Source organism: Ostrinia furnacalis, unplaced genomic scaffold (genome assembly GCF_004193835.3).
Source record: "Ostrinia furnacalis isolate ACB-3 unplaced genomic scaffold, ASM419383v2 OfSCF0399, whole genome shotgun sequence".
In the NCBI taxonomy this organism is placed as follows: domain Eukaryota; kingdom Metazoa; phylum Arthropoda; class Insecta; order Lepidoptera; family Crambidae; genus Ostrinia; species Ostrinia furnacalis.
Genome location: NW_021130638.1, coordinates 96170 through 115938, shown reverse-complemented (window position 1 = coordinate 115938; position 19769 = coordinate 96170). Strand labels below are relative to the sequence as shown.

General features: G+C 36.0%; 1 protein-coding gene across 1 annotated transcript in view; it reads right to left on the bottom strand.

Moving 5' to 3' along the window:
• LOC114363888 (cadherin-87A-like) overlaps positions 1-19137 on the bottom strand; it is a gene marked incomplete at its 3' end in the record, with an annotated part of 42815 nt that extends 23678 nt beyond the window's left edge. The window contains exon 1 of the mRNA XM_028319765.1: positions 18798-19137. The remainder of the gene's footprint in view (positions 1-18797) is intronic.
• Positions 19138-19769: the final 632 nt, after the last annotated feature.

The following is a 19769-nucleotide window of genomic DNA, read 5'->3' as shown; positions in this document are numbered from 1 at the left end:
TGCTCAGGTTATTACCTATCGAGAACCTATTGGTTATCGATTTAAGTATATTATCGTGCCTCATCATACATACTTAGTAACTTTACAGACCCCAAATAAAAGTATGCTACATTGAACTATGATGTCATGATCGAATCTTTTTTAGTGATGTACAAAAATAACACTCGAGCTACATTCAAAAATCATCTTGATTTTGTCATTATCAACTGTTATTTTACTCGTTTGATAAAACAAATCTTGTTGCAGGATTTGTAGAGACTAATAGATATTTTTTCTTTTCTCTATGTTTTACTGAAATGTTAATAGTTTCATGAAATTTCATGTTCAGAGGAAGGTGGTGAGACCACATAAAAAGATGAAAAACTTCAATGTTCATAAGAACATACATATTGTAGTATATGCTATTGCAAAACGAATGCTAAATCGATAATGATTCGCATGCAAAAATGTTAGCGAGACTGGAATCCTAATTACCATGGAATTGTATAAATGGCCGAGAAACAAATTATGAAACAGAATCTCACGGCTTACTTTGTAATGCGCCGTGAATCCATTGTCTTAGGTCTAGTGATGTAGATGTTATGTCAATTAAATCGTTTATCGATAAAATTAATACAGTTTACTACATTAAGTTTCCGAGCTAAATCAATAATAACTTATCTATATCTATACTTCTATACTAATATTATAAATGCGAAAGTAACTCTGTCTGTCTGTCTTGCTTTCACGCCTAAACCACTGAACCGATTTTGATGAAATTTGGCATGGAGATAGTTTGAGTCCCGGCAAAGGATAGCTTTTATCCCGGTTTTTGAAACAGGGTCGCACGCGACAAAGGTTTTCTGTGATAGACAAAATTCCACGCGGCCTAAGCCACGGGCGCGGTAGGTATGCTAGTGCTACTATAAATAAAAGTTTACGGAAGCCAATTTAATCTTAATGATAGGTTAATCACAAATGTACTCGTAGCAGGCGGTTTGTTTTTATTTTAGTTAGCTTTTGTTCCGGAAACTTCGTCTTCATCGGTCTTAGTCATTTGGTGTATAACGGCACCTGCGGTTGTTAATTTCCGCTGGAAGTAAGTTATTCATTTATGTATTTTGTATGTAAGTAATATTACGAGATGTATGTTTGTTTATCCGTATTTTTAGTAGAAAATCTGCTCAATTTGAGCCTTGGTGTTATTTTACTATGGGGATAATAGTTAGGTATCGATATCGACAACATCGAATCGAACATCACTATTTATTTTACTGTTTAGTTTTTCGTTACCGTCCCTCAGCTTAATGTTATGATGACGGTTTTGAAGTGCGTTAAATTGCATGAGACGGTTTAGTTTTTGTATTTTGTCAGGGTCCTTTTAAAAATAAACGCAGTTAAAACAGACAAGTAGGTTGGTACCATTGTTTGCAAAAGTTTTTAAAAATAAACAATGCAAAATAAATAACTACATCTAATATATGAACATCATCATCGTCAGGTCAACTTGTCTGACATTAAAAGCACACAACCCTCTCTATCTTACCAAAGGCATAGGAGGAGGAAGGAGGTAATTTAGCCTTCACTCACCACGATAGCCAGACGGGTTATGAAGGTCTGACGTTCCCATAGTCTCCTTTTAATACATGGGAAGAGGGGTGTTGGTTTGGTCCTAAATTCTACTCTGCGTGACAGTTTGCCTTGCCGCAACAATGAATGTATACCTTTATGTGTCTCAAGACACACTGAAAACGACTGTGATATGAGAAGCTATAATTAATAGGTATAAGCTGGAGAGGATTGCGTCTTAATGCATTATTGAGTTTTTTTATTGATTGTTTAAAGCTGCAACTCATATTAAATAAGACCACGCCTAACTGTACATGATTGGAAACTAATTATGTCAACGTTCCAACGTAATGGACTGTTGAAATACAATAAGGACCTTGACACGATTAGCTGCAAATGGCCGATCATCAATTATACGTGACCGATGACCTGAAGTGTGATTAGAGTGGAAATACTCATTAATGCCAATTAAATCTATGGCGTTATATCTAGTTACTTATCTACTGCTCATAAATAATATGAGAAGAACATACGAGTGTTCTTTTGATAAAAAAATTGTTGTTGGTCCAATGACAGTTTAACTTTCCCCCGGGAATAAACTTGACCGTCACTGGTTCGGTTTTTATTGGCGGTCAAGCTGTAGATCCTGGCTACACAGGAGTTGCAGCGGGAACGAGAGGTGGGTATAGTCCAGTCTTTCTCTTTTCTTTCTTTTCAGCCAAATGACGTCCACTGCTGGACAAAGGCCTCCCCCAAGGTTTTCCACAATGAACGGTCCTGCGCTGCCCGCATCCAGGCTCTTCCCGCGACCTTTACCAGATCGTCGGTCCACCTAGTAGGAGGCCTGCCCACGCTACGTCTTCCAGCCCGTGGTCGCCACTCGAGAACTTTCCTGCCCCAACGGCCATCGTCTCTACGAGCTATGTGCCCCGCCCACTGCCACTTGATTTTAGCAATTCTGCGAGCTATGTCGGTTACTTTGGTTCTCCTGCTAGTCCAGTATCTACTGGTTTTCTAAGATACAGGGACCCTAGATTTGGGAACTTTCAGATGTACTCGTTGATATTATACTAGCAATTATAATACACCTTTTGCAACCATAATTATGTGGATGATATTAACCAAGTTTTGTGCAATAAACTATTATTATCCAGCTAGGTGACGAATTGCGAAAAGTCGCTGACAAAAATTAGATGTGACAAGCCGAAAACATTGTAAGATGGTGCGTATTGGGGGAGGTCTATGACCAGCAGTGGACTACTATTAATAGGCTGAAGATGAGGTTTACGTTGGCCTTTTTGCAACAAGGAAAAGCTTCGAATACTACTAATAAAAAATACGAGCTCTTCTAAACATAGGAGAGTCTCTACATATTTATTTGTTTAATTGTTTGTCATATTATGGTAAATACAGGTGGTAAAATACAATTTAAGTACCTTACACATATTATGACAGCCCGTAGGGGCACCGCAAAACTGACAAAGAACATAAATTACACATACATAAATTACAATTTGTATAATTTTTACAAGTATAGGGTATTAATAACGTGATTATTTCGCTATTTCATAATGTAGTTTAAGTCCGCCAAAATCTACCATATTCTTACCGTGGTATTAATAAAAGTAAATATTATGTAGGTATTTACAACTTTTATCAAAGTAATAGTTTAAAACAACTTCATTGCTTACTCACAAAATTAAATAAACTATTAAGTAAATAACAAATTATCCCATTATTACTTCAACATTAACGGTTGACTAATTGTTAATTAGAGTTTAGAGCCCAATTACTCTGTCATTGAACGTAACTGACGTAACAAACGTGTGCTTTAACTTTAATAATATAAATAAAACAATGCCGAATAATTATTTATTTACGCGGTAATCAGATTTTGAATACAATTGAATTTGACGTAAAATTAGCGTGCACTTTTAAAAGTGCTTTACCTTGTCCGAGTAGTCTTGCTTTATAATGGAACCTCCTCCTTTTTTGAAGCCGGTTAAAAGTACAATTATTTGTAAGTAAGTTAAGTAGTTAGTCACTATACAGGGTCACGATGTCATTTTACAAAAAACAAGTCTACATAATATTACCCAAGTTGCAAGTTATAAAGCCATTTCATTGAAATATGTACTACATGGAATTCGTGGAGAGAAACCAAGTGAATGCTGAAGAAAATCAATTTGTTACTTTATTATATTTTTACGCACAAATGCTTTGATGTTATAATGTTGTTCATGAGTTTTGGTTTCACCACTTCTCAAGTTACGAAAAAAAAACATTTTTAGGTTTTTAGTAGGAAATAAACTGTTTTTAATGGCGTGACGGATTATTACAACCAAAACGCACTCGGATAAAGTCGCTAGCAGAAATGGTTTGTTAACTAATCAAGTAATTTGTCTTAATTGTTTTATAAGCCGAACTCGTCTGAAGGTGACTCATATCACTCTCCAATTTATGACTTCGTCGACCTTCCACGAAACGCGTTTGATTCCAATTATTACTTACGATTGGAATTTTCAAAACTTGTTTCGAAGTGATGCAAAACGGATTAAAAGTATGATGCAGAAGATAGGACATAATCAGCGTATTTTACAGTACCTCTAGAGGTAGAGACTGACACACTCATCATCATCATTTCAGTCACAGGACGTCCACTGCTGAACATAGGCCTCCCCCAATGATTTCCACAATGGCCGGTTGGTGGTGGCCTGCTCCAGCGCCTGACACACTACTATTTTTTTTTAAATAATATTAGCAATTTGTAGCTACAACTTACAAACAAGGTGGACCGACATCATAAAGGTAACAGGAAGGCGCTGGACGCTGGCCGCTACTAATAGATCAACATGGAAATCATTGGGGGAGGCCTATGTTCGTTCAGCAGTGGACGTTCTATGGCTGAAATGATGATGATGATGAACTACTAAAAATTACTAGTAATCCCACCTCTAGGTAAACTAAATATGAAAGCTTTTAAAAATACTTTACCACCGCAATCTAAATCAAGATAGTGCCATCTAGTTTCCAAAAAGATAAACTTGCAATATGAGTCAAACACCCAATATTATTCATTTCTTTTTCAAGCATTTTATTAACGTTATCAACGCGGTGCAACCAACTGCGTGATATAATGCTACTTGTGTAATCTAATATTATGCGAACGTGTTCAGCTAAAATGACGATAAGAAATAGTTACGTTCCTGTGATTTCTAGCATGGTCTTTTACTAGCCAATAATAATTATTATGGCAGACGTACCTTTGTGACGACAACTTATGCATTTGAAAGAAAGAAAGAAAAGATTTAATTTTCATTCTTATTTGCTTCATTGAGCGAAGTAAACGTATAGTCAGCGTCAAATAGTTCTTGACACCCAAAGTGGCCAAAAAGTTGCAAACACAACCTTATTTCCATTGTAACAAAGACGTGTTGCGGACTTTTTGGCTACTTCTGTATCATGTAAATTGTCGACAAAGCTGTTGAGTTTCCTAATCTATACTTATAATAAATCTGTAGAGACACGGTAATACTATCTATACAGTATTCCAACTCGGCCATATTTTTGAAATAAATGTCAACAGCCGCGCGGAACGTCACCGTATGACAACATGCAATAGGGCTGCCCACTTGCAGACCCTATTTTCATTACTTCTGCCTACTTAGAATTTTTATCTAGTATTGTGAATGTATTTTGTGATTGTAATTTTTATTTTATTTTGACTAACAAAATACTTTGTGAATTAAAGAGGATAAAAAATGATTGTTGTTTTGTGATTAGTAGATTTAATAAAATAAATATTAGTATTAAAATTTAGTAACAAATCTTATCAATTTACGACCGTAAAATGCTTGATTATTATACAGGTTGTTTAGGTAAATGGGTTTATAAGCCGACACTAGTACCTATATAAATGGTATGAATGATTTTAATAATTTTAATATTCATAGAAATCTGATTTTTATAAATTTTATTTTGTATGAAAAATAAAAAAAATAAAATGATGATATCACTGACTTCACCATAACATTTATATGCGTAATTGCGTAGGTACCTATGTTAACATGGTCTAGTGTCGGCTTATAAACCTATTTGTCTAACACCCTGTATAAATATGTACTTGTAATTATTTTTAGAAAAATAGCGCTTACTGTTTATAAAACAACACATCGTCCGTTTATTACTGTGGCACATTCGCGACACCCCCGACTTTTGCATGTCGAGCGCATACCGAGATTTGAATTTCGAAGGAAATTAAAGCTTAGTTACAACAGGATATTGAAAAATTCTCACGGGAACGGGAGTTAGCGGGAAAAAACATTTGTATGAAAAAATCTAAACCGCGTAAGATAGATGAAGGGGGTAAAACGGGATCCACGCGTACGAAGTCGCGGGCGGCCGCTAGTAAATAAATAAATACTTTAGGTGTCACGAACTATTTGACGCTGACTGTACAAAAAAGTCTGAAGCAATTACAGAATTATGGTGTCATATAAGTTACTTTTTCTGCTAAGCACACTTGATATCGAAACAATACACAAATAAAAGTACTAAATCAACATTGCATTCGTACTTTTTGCCTCACAACTCATTCGGACTAAATTTTACTCAATCGTGTAGTATGTCGCACAATTAGGCAAGTAAGGCTATTAGAAATAAGGCAGAGAACAATGGTGTTGCGCAGGCGCCGTTACACCAGCAGTGGTAGATCTTGCGACGTGAGAATTGGCTGTTTTTGCTAATTATTCAGGTGGTTACTCTGTTTGGTGTGAGGTTCTAGTATTAGATTGAGACAAGTCTTGGTAAGACCAGAGAAACCTTTACTGGTCAGTTCATTGGAAGCCAATCTGTAGATCCTGGTTATAAAGGAGTTGCAGTGGCGGGAAAGTCTCCAGAAAAGTCTGAAAGTAATGTAAGAAATAAAAACCAAGGAATAACTGTCCTATTTTTAAAAGAAAGTTTAGTTCCACGAATTATGGACTGATCAAGATGTAGAGCCTTATACAGTTTCATCAACAATGAATACAAATTAAGGAGTTTGAAAACAAAAAAATAAAATTGATAAATCTGAGATATAATGGAGCTGTGTTACTGGTCGAATATGATGAAAGTTACGCGGTAGTTCCTGATGTTTCATAAAATAGGTAGCTTCCATAAGTTAGAAAAATCGGACTCTCTAAACAATCTTAATAGTGGCAAAGATTATGAGAGATGTTTGTTTAGCAATTGCAAAGTAAACAAAGACTCCAGCCGTACTCGCTATCACTGAGACCTCACAAATTCGTTGCTGCGCACGCGCGGGAATGTTATTCTGCATAATAATTACTTACTTAATCATTGACAGTTAGTCGCTCATTTCTCGAAATTGACTCACAAATTATTACGTTTGTCCTCAAATGTAGAAAAGATTGTCTGCGAGAATTGCAGAGAAATAATAGTAATTTGCTCGTGTAGATTTTGGTTCGCCATTAAAGAAGGTTTATTTGTTTGGAATTCAAGCACCATCATCATTATCATCAGTCGTAAAATGTTCACTGAACAGTAATAAAGAGCGATCAGTTACAAACTATCTATCATCAACAGTAAAATACAGTAGACGAACGAACGAGTTTATTATTATAGCAGAAGAAAATCAGAAGTTCCTGCAATATAACGTTACGTGTTTGTTTCTAACAGTATAGCAAACATTACAAGGCGTATAGAACTAACTGAAGGGCAAGAATTTTTAACATTTAGGTATTTCATTTTTCTTTTGTAAGAAAAAACTAACATAGGATGGAAACCTACGGAAAAAAGTAAGTAGATATGCCGTGAATGAGATGTTTCAGTCAACGGCAGTAAACTTAAGGGGCACCAGAAGGCATGATCTCCCGTTTTATTCATTCGCTGACCTGTCAACTATTTTCTTGAGGTTCAATGTGTCTGGAGTATTTTCAAACAGTTAAAACATGCTGTTAGTGCATGGCTGCTACAGAATACCTATGCTATGTTTTAGATCCTACCCTAGAGCATGACACAGTCATGCTGAATGTTCATTTTGGACAAACAAGCTCTACACACATTTGATCTGTGTTTCTGATGTTTTTGGGCAGTTAAGCAATTAAGCAGTGTTTCTTTCTTTATTTTCTGTAATGTACGCTGCACTAACGACTTTTGCCGTAAACCTAACAATTGTAGATACGCCTCAATCGGGGCGTATCTGAGCCGGCCGAGTGACGGCGATCGCGTAACTGTACGGTAATGCTAACGGGAGGTCAGCCGGTCATTACCGGGGGCTGTCGTGTAATGGTCAGCAGAACATGAGAGCCTTTCCTCGTTGTGTACTTTGGTTGCTTCGAAAAAGTTGAATGAGTCAGTTTGTCCCAAAAAGAATAGACGACTACGTTCACATCCATTTCGCAAAAGTTCTACCAGAGCGACGTATTTTCGTGCAAACTGCCTTTTAGCTATGATATTTCAGATTTATAGTAGCTTTTGCTCGCGGCTTTACTCGAAATTCAGTTGGTCATACTGTAAAGTTTCATCAAAATCCAGACATCCACACAAACTTGCATTTATAATATAAGAAAGTAGGATTTTAGGACCACTTCTTTAATTTATTTATCAGATACACTTGATACGTCAGACTTCTTGTATTTGCTTTAATATGTCTCCATTTCTTCTTCCATTTTACAAGGATCTTCTGATAAGATTTTGATAATATTGCCTTCGATTTTTAATTCGGTCTTACAAATTGAATGCAAGGTAAAAAGATATTAACACCTTTAAATGTCACTTCAGCTAGCAGCTTATCGGGGAGAGACGCGTGTTGGAACAATACTGTGAACCAGGTTACCTGCTTGGAACAACACAACAACCTTCGTGTCTGTGTGAATTTAATAAAACAAGCTACATTGTGGCTATAAGAAGTCACCGATGATCAAATTGAGACATTTACCATTTAGTAGAGCCACTTATGATTTAAACTAAGAAGAACTTTTAGCAATAAATACTGTCCCGAACTGGTGGTACGGTAAACCATTGTTTTAATTTGAGGCTGCAAGCCTACTTACCAATCTAGGTCTCGTATGGTTAGTTACCCACCACTACCTACTTTGGTCAATTACTACTGAACATTAATTTCCATACGTTGAACGAGACTCGATTAAAAACCTACTTTAGACACATTTTTTTAAGATTTTGCAAACTAATGTAACAAAATAAATTCTGCATTTGATAATACTCGTGTTTACATTCCAAAAAAATTTAATATCGTTGTGATTCCCACGACTCTATTTAAGTAAACAATATCTAACATCATATTCCTCGTAATCCCAAAGGTGTTAAGTCTTATTTGCATTGTAAACCTTTCCTTTCCCTACAAGATCTACTTCAAACAACCGTATCAGGGTTCTGTTAAGAATGTCGTATTTCCTTGCACGGAGATGTGATTTAAATTCTTCATAGGAAGCAACTTTTAATTTTGTCTGGGGCTGCCTTAACGACATTTCTGTTACGGTTGTTGAGTTGCGTAATTTGCAATCTCATAACGTAATAAAGTATGTTTTTGTGAAGATTCACGATGTTTTTATTTGTAGATTTCGAACTCCACGCGGTCATCATAAAAGCAACAGATTTTTATATCTGGTAACAAAATATCCTTGATGCAGGACCCGTGATTTAGCTAGGTACGAGTACATAGGCTTTCTTTAGTGGACAAACTTGACCTTCATTGGTTGGGTTTTTGTGGCGGTCAAGCTGTAGATCCTGGCTACACAGGAGTTGCAGTGGTGGGAACGAGAGGTGGGAATAGTCCCGTTTTTCTTTAGTGGACTCAATCCACAGGTAAAACCGCGGGCTAAGCCTGATAATGGATGTAACCAGTAAGTATAAGATTACATAATACTGTTTTACGTATTTATTCTTATTTATGTCTAGAGTGGAGACCGCACGCTGAAGAACCATTCCACCTGTCAAGAACCATAATTTTGTCTTATGTATTGTAAAAAGCAAACTTGTCCAAAAACATGACGTAACAAGCCAATCCCTAAAAGAGAAGTTGTTCCATTTTAATAGAATTTCACTGTTTTTGTCGTCTGTCTTTTGTTAGCGCACGGCCCGTTGGCTTTGTATTGTTCGTTCGAGTGGTCGTCACTTTTACTGCCCACCGGATCATCATTTTGCTGACTAGAGTAGAAGAAGGCAGTGGGGTTTCTTTATTTATTAATAGGTACCAGTTACGTAAAAGCCTGAAAAAAAGCTCTGAATGGCTTCCAAAAGCACATTTCTCGGACTTGCAGGCTGATTAACACGAAAAGTCATAACTAAAATACTTCAAATATACCTAAGTATACAAATATACATAGATTTGTAACGACTTTTGTATTAGATTATTACACTAGGTTTAACCATAATATAAAATATTATGGATTGGATAATATGAATAAGAGGCTACAAATCTGTCATAAAAATTACATGAGAAGCTTTTGCCTTTTATTTTCATTTCAACACACGTCTCATGAATGTGTGACCCTTCTTTATCCATCTCTGCTGCGGTTGTATTTGTGACTTTTATGAATAGAAAACTATTAACACATGTTAATTTTCTAATTTTACTGAAGTTCTGCAGTTCAGAAAACTTGTTTGTCCCTATTCGAAGCGTATCTTGTCCAGTTATTAGACAAAGGATCATTGTTGCTGTAGTTCAGTTGTCTGGCAGGCGAAATTAATGGGTCGGATTCCATCGAAGGCAGCTTTTTTTACTGAAAAGTCTTCTTTGGCCTATTTAGTTAAAACGATTTCATCAAACAACGATTTCTTACTTTGTCTGACAAATTAATTGACAAAATGAATTTGGTTCCGGCAACTGTAGTACCTACATAATTAACAATACTTAATAGTAGGCAATGACATTATTAAACTGGTATTTCTGGATATTGAACGTGTTCACATTTCACTGATGTCGATATTTTTAAATTCAATTCCTGTTCATTGCGTTTTGATTATGCAGTTTTATTATTATTGCATCTACTATAAATAACATTGCTATAAAAACTAAAAACTCATATAAAGAATCGTTTAAATACTTACTAAGCCTAGGCGCAGACCACCGACTTTTAGTTGGCCAATAGTTGGGCCCGATTCTAATTTTTATGAACAAATCGGTGTAATGTGCGCACTTTCATACATCTCCATACTGATCAATACCCCGATCCAACTATTGAACAAATAAATAATTTAATGGACCACCTCTCAAAAACACCGTAGAGATTATTAATCCTTATGTTGTAGATTTTACATACATTTAATACATTCAATTAATTACCTATTTACATTAACATAAATAATAGCAACGACATCGACCTTGATAACTCCCACGGCGTCTTACAAGGAATAATAATTGATTGTTTTAATAATATGAGTAATGTTCTCACAATACTGCACAGTTTGCAGCGAACCACGCGTGCAATAATGAATATAGATGCAGTTGATTCAGTGCACTTTTACGGGTCATCAGTGACCCTTTCATATTTGTACTTCAGACCATATTTTTGCAATAGGGACTAGGAAAGAGTTAGTAGGTAAGTTTCTAATTCATAAGGTAAGGTATTCATGGCTGATTTTCCCAACTACAAAACAAAAGTAAGAAAATCAGTGTAAAGAACTCGTAATGCTTTAGCATCAGTAATCATGAAAACTTTACTATAATACAGGCTGCCCGTCTTTATGCCTGAATGACATCATTGCTGCTGCTGTGGGACATTTATACAGGGACTATTCCCACCTCTCGTTCCCACCGCTGCAACTCCTGTGTAGTCAGCATCTACAGCTTGACCGCCAACATAAATCCGACCAGTGAAGGTCAACTTTGTCCCGGGGGAAAGTTAAACTGTCATGGACCCGCAACGAAATTAATCAGAAGAACATAGAAGCGCAGTTCGAAGTAACGGTTCGACTTCCCTTCAGTGCAAAGCAGGACTATAGGAACGGATTGCAAAGTTGCATTTCTTTTTATTTTTTCGAATAAAAGTTTCAATTATAAGTCAGACATTTCAATGTTCAGATTTATCCAACTGAATATGATTTATACCTCGTAGCAATTATCTACGCCTATGATAATAATCACAAGATTAACATCGGACGTGGAAGAATGTTAACAACTGCAATAAACAACTCAACAAATGTATTTCAAAAATTTGTCGATCAAAAGCCGTAGCTTCTGTATCTCAATTGAGTAACAACTTTACGTAAACCTTAGGAAAGTTGTTTTCCCAGATAAGATCAGATGTTTTCAATGTGATCGGCGATTTCCCGTATTGCTTTACTGATACTGATAAAATAAACAGGAAGGAAATGTTTACATCATAATCAAGCAGGTATGTGTGTCCCTTTTATTGTATTTTTTCTATAAGCTAGTAAGTTAAGGGATAGGACACAAAAGCCCACATATTACACAATATTTTCCTGAGCTTAATTAATATAAAATATTTATTCTGTGCTTCAAGCATAAAGTTAGTAAATACTTTTACGTTTACGATTAAGTTACCAATGTCTAAGAGCATATAGTTTTATTTTATAATGTACTTATATGCATCTCTTTCAATTCTAGCATCATTATTTACTTGATACTGTAAATATTCTCGTAACTTAATGAAACATTAAAGAACAGTTCTACTAGCCACTTTTCAGGTTGTAAACTAAGCTATTTCGAGACTGAAAAGCCCAAGAAATTAACAACCGTTTTCAATCATGTAGCCAACATAACATCTACATTATAAAGCCAACAGAATCGCTGCAGCGTTTCGTTACGTGTCAGTTAATGAAACCGGTCCGCGTGCTAAAAGAATCTTGCAATAGATTACCTGTTTTTAATAAGTCAATGCGTTTTGGAACTGTTTTCGTTCGAATGCAGATCGAAAGAAGGCATTATCCTGTTCATTTAGTGACTAAACTAGCGGCCGCCCGCGACTTCGTACGCGTGGATCCCATTTTACCCCCTTCATCTATCTTACGCGGTATAGATTTTTCATACAAATGTTTTTTCCCGCTAATTCCCGTTCCTGTGGGAATTTCGGGAATCCCTTTCTTAGTGCACGTCTACGGTACCTAATCTACGTCCCTTCCAAATTTCAAGTGCCTACGTTTAGCCGTTTAGGCTGTGCGTTGATATGTCAGTCAGTCAGTTTCTCCTTTTATATTAAGGGCTGATTTTTCAAACTGTAATTTTGACACATGTCCCATACTGAAACTGTCAATGTGCCAAATTATTCTTCAGTTAAAAGTCATCCGACGATTGAAAAATCAGCCCTTAGATGAACACAAAAACTTCGACTAAGTTTTAGTCCATAAAGTGCAGATTTCAATTGACAGAGGGGGTACTCAGTTCAAATACCTATCGGTAAAAGGGGTCACTTTAGTCGCGGCTTCAATGATTTGTTCTAGTGTCAGTAAGGTCACTTTTATACAAATAAGACTCAATATTATTGATTTGTTTTTGCATGCTTTCACAGACAGTTTTTAGCGATGGTTTCGAATTTTAATTGATGGTTTATTTTAATTCTATGGGAATATCTACTCCTCCAGAATTCTGGCAATATATGGATGAAAAAAATCTGTTAACGTGTTCCAGTTGTATTAATTTGGCTGAGATGATGACTACCTATTAAATGTATATTAATACCTAGTTTTATTTGATGATGCATTCGTTAGCGATAACGGACTCATAAATCAAGTATAATTAACTCAGATTATACACAGTCGCTTACAACATATTAGCTAATATTGATGTCTTCCAATTTATTTTAATTTTTGTCAATTATTTTATCGTTCGTTACGATTATATTCCAACGATCGTTACAATATTATTACCTACTGTAATTTTCGCACTTGATTGCTTTTTGTGTGCAATTAACCACAATAATCTTGTTGCCTTCGATTTATTATCTCTGTGACCAATTTTCTAGGTTTTTGCAACCCAATTGCAAGATTCCCTGAGGTGGGAAGGGGCTAAAGTATCGACACATTCTTATTTGTGTCTAGAGTGGAGACCGCATGCTGAAGAACCATTCCACCTGTCAAGAACCATAATTTTGTCTTATGTATTGTAAAAAGCAAACTTGTCCAAAAACATGACGTAACAAGCCAATCCCTAAAAGAGAAGTTGTTCCATTTTAATAGAATTTCACTGTTTTTGTCGTCTGTCTTTTGTTAGCGCACGGCCCGTTGGCTTTGTATTGTTCGTTCGAGTGGTCGTCACTTTTACTGCCCACCGGATCATCATTTTGCTGACTAGAGTAGAAGAAGGCAGTGGGGTTTCTTTATTTATTGATAAGCCAGTTGCGTAAAGGCTTGTCAAAAAGCTCTGAGTGGCTTTCAAAGCTCGAACTTTCAGGTTGATTTATACCTGAAACTAACGACCCGTCCCGACTTTGTACGTATGATAAGTATACATTATAAACATTCCCCTTGAATCACTCTATCTATTAAAAAAACGCATCAAAATCTTTTTTAAAGATTAAAGCATACATAGGGACAGACAGACAGGAAAGCGACTTTGTTTTGAACTATGTAGAGATAGTGAAGTTATAACTGAAATGTTGTGTATCTACATAAGTATACAAATAATAGATTTTACAGCTTACTAAGATTGTGACCGTAAAGACTTGTGTACAATTAAACAAATACACAAGGCATTTATGGATACTATGGTTAAAGAATAAGAGGGCAAATCTCCCATCAAAATTACATGAGAAGCTACTGTTGCCTGTTCTGTTTATAACATATAAGCACTTAAGTGAGCTAACAGCTCGTGTTCGTTCGTTCGTTTCAGCCAAATGACGTCCACTGCTGGACAAAGGCCTCCCCCAAGGCTTTCCACAATGAACGGTCCTGCGCTGCCCGCATCCAGGCTCTTCCCGCGACCTTTACCAGATCGTCGTTCCACCTAGTAGGAGGCCTGCCCACGCTACGTCTTCCATCCCGTGGTCGCCACTCGAGAACTTTCCTGCCCCAACCCAACGGCCATCGTCTCTACGAGCTATGTGCCCCGCCCCACTGCCACTTGATTTTAGCAATTCTGCGGGCTATGTCGGTTACTTATGCTCGTGTATACTATACAACAGCTCGTGTATTATGTGCGATCCTTCTTCGTCTATTTCTGCTGGAGTTGTTGCTAAGTATTTGTGACTTTTATGAATAGAGAACCACTTTAAACATGTTAATTTTCTAATTTTACTGAAGTTCTGCAGTTCAGAAAACTTGTTTGTCGCTATTCGAAGCGTATCTTGTCCAGTTATTAGAGAAATGATCATTGTCGCTGTAACACAGATCTCTGACAGGCGAATTTCATCAATTTGAATTCCATCTGAGGCAACTTTTTTGACTAAAAACTGACTGGAAAACTATTTCTTCTGGCACGTTCGTTTCAGCCAAATGACGTCCACTGCTGGACAAAGGCCTCCTCCAAGGATTTCCACAAAGCACGGTCCTGCGCTGCCCGCATCCAGGCTCTTCTTCTTTGGGTGTTTAGTTATACCTAAATTTTATAAAAACCGATTTCATCAAATAACTATTTCTTACTTTGTTTGACAAATTAATTGACAAAATGAATTTGATTCCGGCAGCTGTAGTACCTACTTAATTAACAATACTTAATAGCAGGCAATGACATTATTAAACTGCTATTTAACTGGTATGGAACGTGTTCACATTTCACTGATGTCATTATTTTTACATTCAATTCCTGTTCATTGCGTTTTGATTATGCAGTTTTATTATTATTGTATTTACTATAAATAACATTGCTATAAAAACTAAAAACTCATATAAAGAATCGTTTAAATACTGACTAAGCCTAGGCTCAGACCACCGACTTTTAGTTTTTTTTTTTTTTTTAATTTATTTAGGAAAACAAACAACTGTTACTGAACAATACATATTTTTTCCTAAGATAGTTCAATAAAAATACAGACTAATTGGACAGTCAACACCGTTATCCTAGTTTAATAAAATGAACATGCAATGTACGTACCCTACAGATACTTAATAAATTACCACTACTAATAACATAAATGCGAAAGTGTCAACAAAACGCAAAGGCCACATGGAACTTCATGATACCTTACAGAACCAACTGTAAACGATCTGCGGCAAACAAGAGAGTACCAGCACTGAATCGGACAACAGCAATGAAACCCCAGTTGAAACCCTAGTTGGCCAACAATAGTTGGGCCCGATTCTAATTTTTATGAACAAATCGGTGTAATTGTGTGCGCACTTTCATACATCTCCATACTGATCAATACCCCGATCCAACTATTGACCAAATAAATAATTTAATGACCCACCTCTCAAAAACACCGTAGAGATTATTAATCCTTATGTTGTAGACTTTACATACATTTAATACTTGCAATAAATTACCTATTTACATTAACATAAATAATAGCAACGACATCGACCTTGATAACTCCCACGGCATCTTATATGGAATAATAATTGATTGTTTTAATAATATGAGTAATGTTCTCACAATACTGCACAGTTTGCAGCGAACCACGCGTGCAATAATGAATATAGATGCAGTTGATTCAGTGCACTTTTACGGGTCATCAGTGACCCTATCGTATTTGTATTTCAGACCGTTGTAGTCAGCATCCATAGCTTGACCGCCAAGAAAACTCCAACCAAGATCAAGTTTGTCCCAGGGGAAACTTAGACTGTCATTTAGAAGAACATAATTGCGAAGTTCGAAGTTACGGTTCGACTTCCCTTCAGTGCAAAGCAGGACTAAAGGAACGGATTGCAAAGTTGCATTTCTTTTTACTTTTTCGAATAAATGTGTCGATTATGAATTAGACATTTCAATGTTCAGATTTATCCAAAAGAATATGATTTAAACCTCGTAGCAATTATCTACGCCTATGATAATAATCACAAGATTAACATCGGACGTGGAAGAATGTTAACAACTGCAATAAACAACTCAAATGTATTTCAAAAATTGTCGATCAAAAGCCGTAGCTTCTGTATCTCAATTGAGTAACAACTTTACGTAAACCTTAGGAAAGTTGTTTTCCCAGATGTTTTCAATGTGATAGGCGATTTCCCGTATTGCTTTACTGATACTGATAAAATAAACAGGAAGGAAATGTTGACATCATAATCTAGCAGGTATGAGCCTTTTATTGCAATTCTTCTATGAGCTAGTAAGTTATGGATTAAGTAGACACAAAAGCCCACATATTACACAATATTTTCCTGTGCTTAATTAATATAAAATATTTATTCTGTGCTTCAAACAAAAAGTTAGTAAATACTTTTACGTTTACGATTAAGTTTCCAATGTCTAAGAGCAAAGGTAATACTATAGTTTTACGAGTATTTTATTATTTACAGGCATCTCTTTCGATTCTAGCATCAGCAGGTATTAGATACTTATAGTTCAGTTATTATTTACTTGAGACTAAATATTTTTGTAACTTAATATAACACTAAATAATTCTACAAGCCACTTTTCAGGTTGTAAACTAAGCTATTTCGAGACTTAAAAGCCCAAGAAATTAACAACCGTTTTCAATCATGTAGCCAACAGAACATCTACATTATAAAGCCAACAGAATCGCTGCAGCGTTTCGTTACGTGTCAGTTAATGAAACCGGTCCGCGTGCTAAAAGAATCTTGCAATAGATTACCTGTTTTTAATAAGTCAATGCGTTTTGGAACTGTTTTCGTTCGAATGCAGATCGAAAGAAGGCATTTTTCTGTTCATTTAGTGACTGAATGAACACAAAAACTTCGACCAAATAGTCCATAAAGTGCAGATTTCAATTGACAGAGGGGGTACTCAGTTCAAATACCTATCGGTAAAAGGGGTCACTTTAGTCGCGGCTTCAAAGATTAGTTCTAGTGCCAGTAAGGTCACTTTTAAACAAATAAGACTCAATATTGTTGATTTGTTTTTGCATGCTTTCACAGACAGTTTTTAGCGATGGTTTCGAATTTTAATTGATGATTTGTTTTTATTCAATGGGAATAACTCTCGACCTCAAGGATTCTGGCAGTAGGTGGATGAAAAAAGTAAAAATTCGTGTTCCAGTTGTATTTAGCCGAGATTATGATGACTACCTATTAAATGTATATTAATACCTAGTTTTATTTGATGATGCATTCGTTAGCGATAACGGAGTCATAAATCAAGTATAATTAACTCAAATTATACACAGTCTCTTACCACATATTAGCTAATATTGATGTCTTCCAATTTATTTTAATTTTTGTCAATAATTTCATCGTTCGTTACGATTATGTTTCAACGATCATTACAATTGTTACCTACTGTAATTTTCACACTTGATTGCATTTTGTGTCCAATTAACCACAATAATCTTGTTGCCTTCGATTTATTATCTCTGTGACCAATTTTCTAGGTTTTTGCAACCCAATTCGTTTTTGCAATAGTCATAACGTGCTTTGCCTCGCCACGGAGTCGAACATGCGGTCATTTCGTAACGTCAAGGAAGTGTTTTCAGTCATCCCGCGAGAGAAAGTTGGTACAAAACACCTGTATTCATCGAAGACACAATGGGTTTGGTTGTCCAAAAGTATTACAGTAACATCCGTATTAGAAGACACCACACGAGAATACGAAACGACTTGAAATATCACATATTGGTTTGTACGAGTAGGTATAGTTGAAAGTTTCAGCAACATGAAATTGATATTTACAAAATCCACAGCCCTTCGAAAATACTACAAACAGTTTTATAAGTTACAAAAAAATGACCATTTATATGGATTATTTTCTAATAGGTTTGAATTGAATAAGAATAGGTTAAAATATCATCCATAGTTTTGTAGCTTTTGACCCTCATATTTCCGCTTTAATGTAATTACCAGTTGTATTTGTTACTTTGCTGCAAAACATTTTATTAGGCACTTATTATTATCTGAATAGTTCCTGAGTGCTTCTTATATAGGTCTGTTTTCTATCAATTGACATTTTCACCCCATAAATGAGTCACAGAGCCAGCTTGACACAGACAGACTGACGTGTAGCCTAGGGAGGGAATGGCAAGCGGACCTTTACTTCAAGGCCGTTCGCGTCTCGCATTTATCCATCGATACCTACTTCGGATTTGGAAAAGAAGCATGCTTAAGCAACCGTTAGGCTTGTTAGTAGTGTAAGCTTTAGGCCAGTAAAAGTAAAGACAAATTCAACAGCTTTATTAGATGGTTATTTAAATTTATAAGGTAAAAAAAGTACACACCGTTGATTTTATTTCTAAAATAAGTATGGCATCCTGTTCTTCTTATTCACAAACTGGCTTCCACATAGGTGTACCATGTAACGTCGAATTCACAAAAGTTCACGACACTAAACAATACCGTTACTCTTGCTTCTTTGCTACATCACAAAAATCACTGTACACTTATTTGAGAATTATAAACACACAGTATAACTGATCACGCACAACATCATTATTCTCACTTTGATAATTTATTACAGTATTTCGATAACAGTAAACTTATTCGGAAGTATTGCTAACATAACCCGCCACGGTGGAATGTAGTTCACAACTGACAACTTACATGTTTACCTTAAGTTACAATGACACCATTCAACCGTCTCTTTCTTGCACAGCCGTCTTGGGACGAGTGACAGAGAAAGGAAGCTCCGTGATTGCGAATGCAGCTGTCTCAGCTAGCGACATTGAACGCGGCAAAATGGGGAACTAACGCAATCTGATCTTATTGATAGGCGTTGTTGGCGCATCAAATTGACGATAGATGGCGCTTGCAGGCCTTCAGATAATGTCAATACAGTGTTCAAATTATGCGCTAGATGGCGTATCATGATTTTTGTAACGTATCAAGTATTTCCCGAGGAAGCTTTCAACTAAAGCGCATCTGATATTAAAGTACCCAACTTAAAAGCACTCGCGTTAAGTCAGAAACTGATTTAACTTACTTCCTGCGCGGATTCAATTAAATTTTTCTTTTTTCCTCATACCTACTTACCTGCTTCTACTTTTCATACCTTCCTTTTGAAATTTTCTCTTAATTAAAGAAAATTGGTCTAGAAGCTCTCAGTCAGTTTTTAAGTACCTAGCAAAGGGAAACTAGGACGTCATAATAAAATTGTTCGCTAAATCAGGCAACTACATAGGAAATCGTACTACATAATAAGAATCGATTTAAAAGCTCCCACTGAAAATCGTTAATTAGAAAATACATAGTTA